This window comes from Apium graveolens, chromosome 11 (genome assembly GCF_009905375.1).
Source record: "Apium graveolens cultivar Ventura chromosome 11, ASM990537v1, whole genome shotgun sequence".
NCBI classification, from domain to species: Eukaryota; Viridiplantae; Streptophyta; class Magnoliopsida; order Apiales; family Apiaceae; genus Apium; species Apium graveolens.
In genome coordinates this window covers 118,718,328-118,727,604 of record NC_133657.1, presented here as the reverse complement: position 1 = coordinate 118,727,604, position 9,277 = coordinate 118,718,328, and the positions used below count along the sequence as shown (strand labels likewise).

Here is a 9,277-nt window from a genome sequence, read left to right as displayed (position 1 = left end):
CATTGATTGATACCCCTCTTTCTTATCCTAAAGCTTGACAATTCTGATATATCCTGAGCTAAAGATCATTTCGGCATACCTTAACACCCTTAGTATTCATGAAGCTTACCTTCTTGATGATCCAGCACTTGAACCTTGATGAGAAACCATTGCTTTAAGCCCAATTTGGCATTACCCTTCATGATATCCAATAGCCTCACTAAATCCCCTTGTCCAAACTTTGATATATGAAAACCATTCAGTTACCCTAATAGAGTATAGTTTTATGATTCATGGCCCTGAGATTTAGTACCATTTCCCCGTGTTTCGAGTTGATCTATAATCCCTTGATAAAAATGTTTACTGTAAAAAAAGATATTGTTATAATTCGGCATCAGTTTTTGAAATAAATAAAATGTGAGTTTTCAGTCCCAAAGGGGGATAAATGTTTTCTTTGAATGGTAAATCTAGACTGAGACGCGAGTCCTTTCCACACTTATATTAGGCTTAAAAGTTGCCTAGGGATTCCCATTAATGTTTTAGAACCCATCGAGGTTCGGGATTACTTCGTGGCTGATCACCGGCTGTAATCCGTAGCGTCATAAAATGATTTTGATTAAAAGTATGATTTTGAAATTGTTTTGATACAAACAAAATGATGCCACCACCCAAAAGTCTTATCTCTCGATATCATTGGTTATGTCCTCTCACTGTCATTCCTTAATATATATTTCGATTTATGTTTTGTATCGTATTGTTTAGCACTTGTTGAGCATTTGGCTCACTCCTTGCTTTACCCTGATATTTCAGCTAGCAGTTATGGTTAGATTCAAGCAGACCGCCCGTAAGACCTGTGATGCTGATGCTTATGTTCGAGCTCAGGTAGAATAAGTGATAGTAGTTTTGTGTGAGGACTCGCTATTTTAAAAATCAGATGTAATAGATAGTAGTGTTGGGCTGTTCCAAACCCTAAACTGTAAGATCTTGGATTTGGTTATATTTACTTCTTTTAAAATGTTGTAATAGTTATATTTAAACTATTGGTAAAGTTGGGGTGTGACACTTGCCCAATGTAATCATCATGAATAACTTACACTTAAATTATTCTCTTGTCAAATTCTGTAGAAATATAGGGTCTCAACATAATTGATGCCTATTCAACTTCTATTTTAATTGTGGATGCTTGGTAGAATGGTATTCGTACAACGAAAGTTGGCGTTTATCAGTTTCGTGTTGTTCGATTAATATCATCACCATTACATGCTAAGGGTAATAACAATAACTATTGAATGAAGTAGTAATGAAGTTAGGATCTCATGTGTGTTTAATATTATTAATTCAAGTGTTTAATTCTTGTAGTTAATATTAGTTAACCAACCTTAATTGTTATTGTCTTGGCATTGAAGAATAATCATACATTGGTGAGTAAGTGTTAATTAAATATAATTAATCAAAATCTCTGTGGGAACGAACTAGAAATCATTATATATTACCTGCGAACGCGTATACTTGCATGATTTATTTAGCGCATGCTCTGTGCCTAACAAGTTTTTGGCGCCGCTGTGGACTCGGTATTAATTTGTTTAGTTTATGTACTTGCCATCAGTGGTCATTAGGATTCATTGATTAAGACTTGTTACTTACTGCTTCCCGTTGTGTTTTAGGTGCTTTAGCGAGCATTTATGCAAACACGTTCTCGCACTCGCAAGAGAAATCTGGATAAAGCTGAGGAGACAGATACAGCTCTTGACTTTACGGAGAAGATAATTTTTGAAGATTCGGATAAAGAGAGTGAAAAGAAAGAACCTGAAACAATGGGTGATCGTGTAGTTCAAGATGATCCAGCTCTTATGGACTTTTCTCGGCCTAAAATTGATGACATTCAGACAAGCATCATTCATCCGGCTATTCAGACCAATACTTTTGAAATCAAGTCGGGCACTATTCAGATGGTGTGGAATTCTATTTATTTCGGAGGTGCTACGACTGAAGATCCCAACATGTATATCAGGAATTTTGTCGAGATCTGTAGAAGTTTTAAATATAACAGTGTCACTGATGAGGCTATCAAGCTGAGGCTTTTCCCATTCTCTCTGAGGGACAAAGCTAAAGATTGGTTACATTCATTACCAGCTGGGTCTATCATTACTTGGGAAGATCTTGCGCAAAAGTTTCTGGTGAAGTTCCATCCAATGGACAAAACTGCAGCTATGAGGAGTGCTCTCACTCAGTTTGCGCATCAACAAGGAGAATCTATGTGCGAAGCTTGGGAGCGCTACAAGGAGATGTTGAGAAAGTGTCCACATCATGGTATGCCTGACTAGATGGTGATCACTGGTTTCTACAATGGTTTGGGGGCCCAATCTCGGCAAATGCTCGATGCAGCTTCTGGAGGCGCCTTGTGGGCCAAAAGCTATACTGAGGCCTATAATCTCATTGAAACTATGGCTGCAAATGAGTATCAAAACCCAACTCAAAGGATGATGGTCGGGAAGGTAGCAGGTAATCTGGAAGTTGATGCAGCTACAGCTATTGCAGCGCAGCTTCAGGCGCTATCTATGAAGGTCGATTCTTTAGCCAACTATGGAGTAAATTAAATAGCTAGTGTTTGTGAGTTTATGCAGGCTCTCATGCTATAGATCTGTGTTCTCTTGTTAATGAATTTGTTCAGTGTATGAACAATTTTCAGAGACCGCAGCAGCCTGTGCCCGCTACTTATCATCCTAATAACAGAAATCATCCCAATTTCAGCTGGAGCAATAATCAGAATGTTGTTCAGCAACCATATCAGTAAGCTGCAAGTAAATAGTTTAATCTACCTGGATTCCAGCAACCTCATCAGTTTGCTCAAAGGCAATCATATCCTCAACAAGGAGGTGATGTTCCACCTTTTAGTGCTGATTTTGAGGAGTTAAAGATGTTGTGCAAAAGTCAGGTTGTTTCTATCAAGACCTTGGAAAATCAAATTGGACAAATAGCCAATGCCTTGCTCAATCGTCAACCTGGCACACTTCCCAGCGATACTGAAGTGCCAGGAAGGAAGGAAGCTAAAGAGCAAGTCAAAGCTGTCACCTTAAGGTCTGGAAAAGTTGCTGATGTTTAAAAAGTAAAAGATGGAGAAGTTGAAGTTGTAGATGAAGAAGGAATGCAAAAGGAGAAAGAGGGGGAATCAAGGAAGACTACTGTTGAACACACTCTGCCTGAGGGTAATACAGGGGAGAGATAGCTCTATCCTCCACCACCTTTTCCTAAGCGATTGCAAAAACAAAAGCTGGACAAGCAATTTGGTAAGTTTCTGGTGGTGTTCAAGAAACTTCACATCAACATACCTTTCGCTGAGGCTCTGGAGTAAATGCCTAGTTATGCGAAATTCATGAAAGGTATTCTTTCAAGGAAGGTGAAACTGGATGATCTTGATATCGTTGCTCTGACGAAAGAGTGTAGTGCCGTGCTGCAACAAAAGTTACCTCCAAAGCTTAAGGATCCAGGTAGCTTCACCATTCCTTGCACCATTGGCAAGTTGTCATTTGACAAGTGCCTTTGCGATTTGGGAGCAAGCCTCAATCTGATGTCGTTGTCTATCTTCAAAAAGCTGAATTTGCCCGATCCAAAGCCCACCTACATGTCTCTACAATTGGATGATCGTTCGATTTTATACCCACGAGGCATCGTGGAGGACGTGCTAGTAAAGGTGGACAAGCTCATCTTTCCTGCAGATTTTGTCATTCTGGATTTCGAGGAAGATAAGAAGATTCTCATAATCTTGGGAAGACCTTTCTTGGCTACAGGTCATACCTTGATAGATGTACAAAAATGTGAACTCACTATGAGGGTGCAAGATCAAGATGTGACATTCAATTTCTTCAATGCGATGAAATTCCCTACGGAAGATGAGGAGTGCTTCAAGATGGATTTGGTTGATTCGGCAGTTATTTCAGAACTTGATCATGTGCTTAGGTCTGATGCCTTAGAAAAAGCCTTATTGGGGGATTTTGATAGTGAAGATGACAAAGGCAATGAGTAGCTACAATATCTAAATGCTTCTCTTTGGAAATGAAAGCTAGACATGCCATTTGAATTTTTGGGAAATACTGATCTCAAGAATGCTGAGGGAAAGCTCAAACCATCTATTGAGGAAGCACCTACTTTAGAGCTTAAACAATTGCCTGAACACTTGAGGTATGCTTTTTTAGGTGATGCATCTACTTTTCCTGTTATTATTGCATCTGCCCTTTCAGGTAGTGATGAGGACAAGCTCCTGAGGATTTTGAGAGAATTCAAATTGGCCATCGGATGGACCATAGCAGATATAAAAGGGATCAGCCCTTCCTACTGCATGCATAAAATTCTGTTAGAGGAAGGTAGCAAGCCAACTGTTGAGCAACAGCGAAGGTTTAATCCTATCATGAAAGAAGTGGTGAAGAAAGAAATTCTAAAATGGCTGGATGCAGGAATCATATATCCTATTTCTGACAGTTCTTGGGTGAGCCCCGTGCAATATGTACCTAAGAAAGAAGGTATTACTGTGGTGCCAAATGAGAAGAATGAGCTCATCCCCACTCGAACAGTCACAGGATGGAGGGTATGCATGGACTACAGAAATTTGAATAAAGCCACGAGGAAGGATCACTTCCCTCTTCCATTCATTGATCAGATGCTTGACATCATGAGTATTGTTGTCTTCTGGATGGCTATTCGGGATACAGTCGGATTTGCATTGTACCAGAAGATCAAGAGAAGACTACTTTCACTTGTCCATTTGGCACATTTGCTTTTCACAGAGTTTCTTTCGGCTTATGTGGTGCACCTGCCACTTTTCAGATATGCATGATGGCTATATTCTCCGATATGATTGGAAATAATGTCGAAGTGTTCATGGAAGACTTCTCTGTCTTTGGACATTCGTATGATGAATGCTTGAATAATCTCCATTTGGTACTCAAAAGGTGTGTTGAAACCAATCTGGTGCTCAGTTGGGAAAAATGTCACTTCATGGTACAACAAGGCATCATTCTTGGGCATAAGGTCTCCTGTAAAGGTCTTGAGGTGGATAAAGCCAAGGTGGGCGTCATTGAAAATCTTCCGCCACCTATTTTTGTTAAGGGAATCCGTAGCTTTCTTGGTCATGCGGGTTTTTATCGGCGTTTCATCAAGGACTTCTCTAAGATATCTAAGCCGTTTTACAACTTGCTCGAGAAAGATGTGCCTTTCAAATTTGATGATGAATGCTTGGCAGCATTCAAGACTCTCAAAAAGAGTTTAATCACCGTACCAGTTATTACGGCACCTGATTGGAGAGAACCTTTTGAGATGATGTATGATGCAAGTGATTATGCAGTGGGAGCAGTTCTTGGGCAGCGAAAGACTAATATCTTTCATGTGGTCTACTATGCTAGTAAGACGCTAAATGCAGCCCAACTGAACTACACCACTACTGAGAAGGAGCTCTTGGCTATAGTTTTTGTTTTCAAAAAATTTCGATCTTATCTACTTGGGACAAAGGTGACAGTGTTCACTGATCACGCTGTCATCCACTATCTGGTCTCAAAGAAGGATTCGAAGCCTAGACTTATTCGTTGGGTTCTCTTGCTACAGGAATTTGAGTTAGAGATCAAGGATCGAAAAGGTACTGAAAATAAGTAGCTGACCATCTCTCTAGATTGGAGAATCCCGATTCTACTTCACATGATAAGACATTGATGAACGAATCTTTTCCAGATGAGCAGTTGTTCGCAATTCAAAAGGAAGAGCCATGGTTCGCAGACATTGTGAACTATCTTATTAGCAATCTAATACCTCCTAATATGAATGCGGCTCAAAAGAAGAAGTTTCTGCATGAGGTAAAGTGGTACATGTGGGATGAACCATATTTGTTTAGACAAGGAGCTGACCAGATCATCAAGAGATGTATCCCATTCTGTGAGACGGAGGGGATATTACGAGACTGTCATTCCACAGCTTATGGTGGACATTATGGTGGTGAAAAGACAGCATCTCGTATTCTTCAAGCAGGTTTTTTCTGGCCTACGTTGTTTAAGGATGCACATCAGTTCGTTTTAAGGTGTGATCGTTGCCAAAGAGTTGGGAATCTTACCAGAAAGGATGAGATGCCTTTAATTGTGATGCTTGAAGTTGAGGTCTTCGATGTTTGGGGAATCGATATTATGGGACCATTTATCTCGTCCTACAATAATCAGTACATCTTGCTGGCAGTCGATTATATCTCGAAATGGGTAGAAGTCAAGGCTCTACCGACTAATGATACAAAGGTACTGTTGAGTTTTCTTCATACAGATATTCACAAGGTTTGGATCGCCACGAGTTATCATAAGTGATGAAGGGTCGCATTTCTGTAATCGTAAGTTCACTTCTATGATGCAACGCTATAATGTGAATCATCGCATTTCTACTTCCTACCATCCATAAACTAATGGTCAGGCTGAAGTGTCTAATAGAGAGATCAAGTGCATTCTAGAGAAAGTCGTTTGTCCGTCAAGGAAAGATTGGCCTTTGAAGCTCGATGAAGCTGTTTGGGCTGATAGAACAGCATACAAGACTCCACTTGGGATGTCCCCATTTCAACTTTTCTATGGTAAGGGATGTCAATTATCTGTGGAGCTTGAGCATAAGGCTTATTGGCATTGAAGAAGTTAAACCTTGATCTAGATGCGGCTGGGAAGAAGCGAATGCTTCAGTTAAATGAACTTGATGAATTTCGACTTCAAGCATACGAAAACAACAAAATGTACAAGGAAAAGGTAAAACGGTGGCATGACAGGAAGCTATCGCCTAAGTCATTCATCCGGGGCAACAAGTTCTTCTATTCAACTCTCGTCTCTGACTTTTTCCTGGAAAGTTGAAATCAAGGTGGTCTGGACCATTTATCGTCAAAAATGTGTTTCCACATGGAGCGGTGGAGATTTTTGAGAACGATCCGGGCCAAGCATTCAAAGTAAATGGTCAGAGATTGAAGCACTATTCTGGGGATACGGCAAACCGTGAAATGGTTAGTGTCGTTTTATTGTCAACTTGATTGCATTACTCTACGTCAAGCTAATGACGTAAAAGAAGCGCTTCTTAGAAGGCAACCCAAGATATGAGACCATAGGACACCTTAGAATTTAGTACTTTATCCAAAAATCCGGAAAAAAATGGAAGAATGTTTTTTTCCAGAAGCCTTGCAGGCGCCCGCCTGCTAGGATCAGGCGGCCGAGCACTAGCAGGCGCCCTCCTGCTGGTGCCAGGCGACCGCCTGCGCCCCTGGTTTTGAAAAATCATTTTCAGCCTATAAAAAAACAAACAAAACAAAAACAAAATTTAAGAACCCATATCACCCATTACCCCACGACTTCTCCCCATACTTAGCCACAATCCCCACTCCTAATCAAATTCTAACCCTAATTTTGTCCTATAAATACATACAACCTCTACATACTTATCCCACACACTTTTAACTCTACAAAATCTCTCCTACACAGCAAACACAAACTCTCCAACTCTTATTCTCAATTTTCATGGCCCCATAGAGATCACGAACTGTGGGTAGCAGCAGCACCAACCCGATTGCTACTGATTCTTTGAGGAGTACTGCTGTGAGGCCCCGATTGTTGGATGGGGCTACTGAAGAAGAGTACACCAAGCTTCTAACTAAGCCTATTATGAGGGATAGGGGGTTATTGCCATCAGGGAGGGATGGTGATTTGCTACCGATGATTGCTAAGAAGGGATGGATTACATTGTGCGAGTCACCTGAGGTGGTTCCGATGAGTATCGTTCGCGAGTTCTATGTGAACTTCAAGGCCGACAAGAATGGGTTTTGTTGTTCATGGGCTTACTGTTGATTATCAGCCCGAGGTGATTCGCCGGGTAATTGGGCAGCGACAAAGGAAACCACAAGAGGAGCATTGGAATGAAAAGACCCCTGAGGACTTTGATATGGAATTGATTATTGCTACTCTCTATCGGTCGGGCATAGTGTGAAAGTTCAAAAGGGGAACCAACGAGTATCGTAATTTCCCTGTTGTCGCGATGAACAGGTATGCTCGTGCTTGGAATGCATTTATGTGTGTTAATATTCTTCCTTTTGTGCATTCACATGAGGTTATAATGGAGAGGGCGAGGTTGTTATGGGGAATTCTGAATGATGAATATTATGTGGACCTTGGTGAGTACATCTACCAAAAGATTTTGAAGTTTTTGAGGGGAAATCGCAGTACTCTTTCCCGTATGCCTCTATTGTCATAAAGCTTTGCAAGGTATGTGGAGTCCAGTGGCCGTCTTATGAGCAGCTGCAGATGCCGGCCGCTCCTATTGATTCATCGACTTTGAATATGATATAGGAGTAGACGGGGGGAGAGCCTGAGCTACATGGTTTGGGGTATCACCTTCCAGGAGGAGTTCCATCAGTTAGTGCTACCATGGCTAGGCCCAGTCAGGCTCATGGAGAGGCAGGCACTTCGAGAGCTCAGGGAGGAGATGGTTCGGGATTGACTGATGTCCTGTACCGGAGGCTTTCCAGGAGGATGGATGCGATGTATGAATCGTAGATTCGGTTTACGCAGGAGCTCACCCAAGCACTTGGGACTGCATTTAGAGGCCTTGGAGCTAACATCCAGTGGCCCATTTATAGTGAGAATTCTACTTATCCACCTCCTGACACTCCACCCTCTGAGGGTGATGATGATGATGATTCGTCTGAGTAGGTATACCATGTGTTCCTTTCTATTACCTTCACTGGGGACAGTGAAGATTTTAAGTTTGGGGGTGGTAGTTAAGGAACATATTTGTGTGTGTGTCATGTTGTTGCAATGAATTCCACCATTAGCATAAAAATACTCGCCATTAGCAATGAATTCCAAAATACTACATAAAAATACTACATGACACACACACAAAAATATTCCTTAACTACCACCCCCAAACTTAAAATCTTCACTGTCCCCAGTGAAGGTAGTAGAAAGGAACACAGGGTATACCTACTCGGAGAAATCATCATCATCACCCTCAGAGGGTGGAGTATCAGGAGGCAGATAAGCAGAGTCCTCACCAAAAACGGGTCATTGGATGTCAGCTCCAAGGCCTCTGAAAGCAGTCCCAAGTGCAAGGGTGAACTCCTGAGCGAACCTACTCTGCGACTCTACATCGCATCCATCCTCCTCGATAGCCTCCTATACTAGGCATCAGCCATCCCAGCACCCTCCTGAGCTCTAGAAGAGCCTGCATCATCATGCCCCGGCCTAGCCATGGTAGCACCAGCTGCTGGATGTCCTCTTGGAAGACGATAACCCAACCCATGCTC

At 41.6% G+C, this 9,277-nt stretch overlaps 1 non-coding gene across 1 annotated transcript; it reads right to left on the bottom strand.

Moving 5' to 3' along the window:
* Positions 1 to 2,186: 2,186 nt before the first annotated feature.
* On the bottom strand, positions 2,187 to 2,293 carry LOC141698994 (small nucleolar RNA R71). Its single transcript, XR_012565487.1, has one exon. It is a non-coding gene; the product is annotated as a small nucleolar RNA R71 (small nucleolar RNA).
* Between the last annotated feature and the right edge of the window lie 6,984 nt (positions 2,294 to 9,277).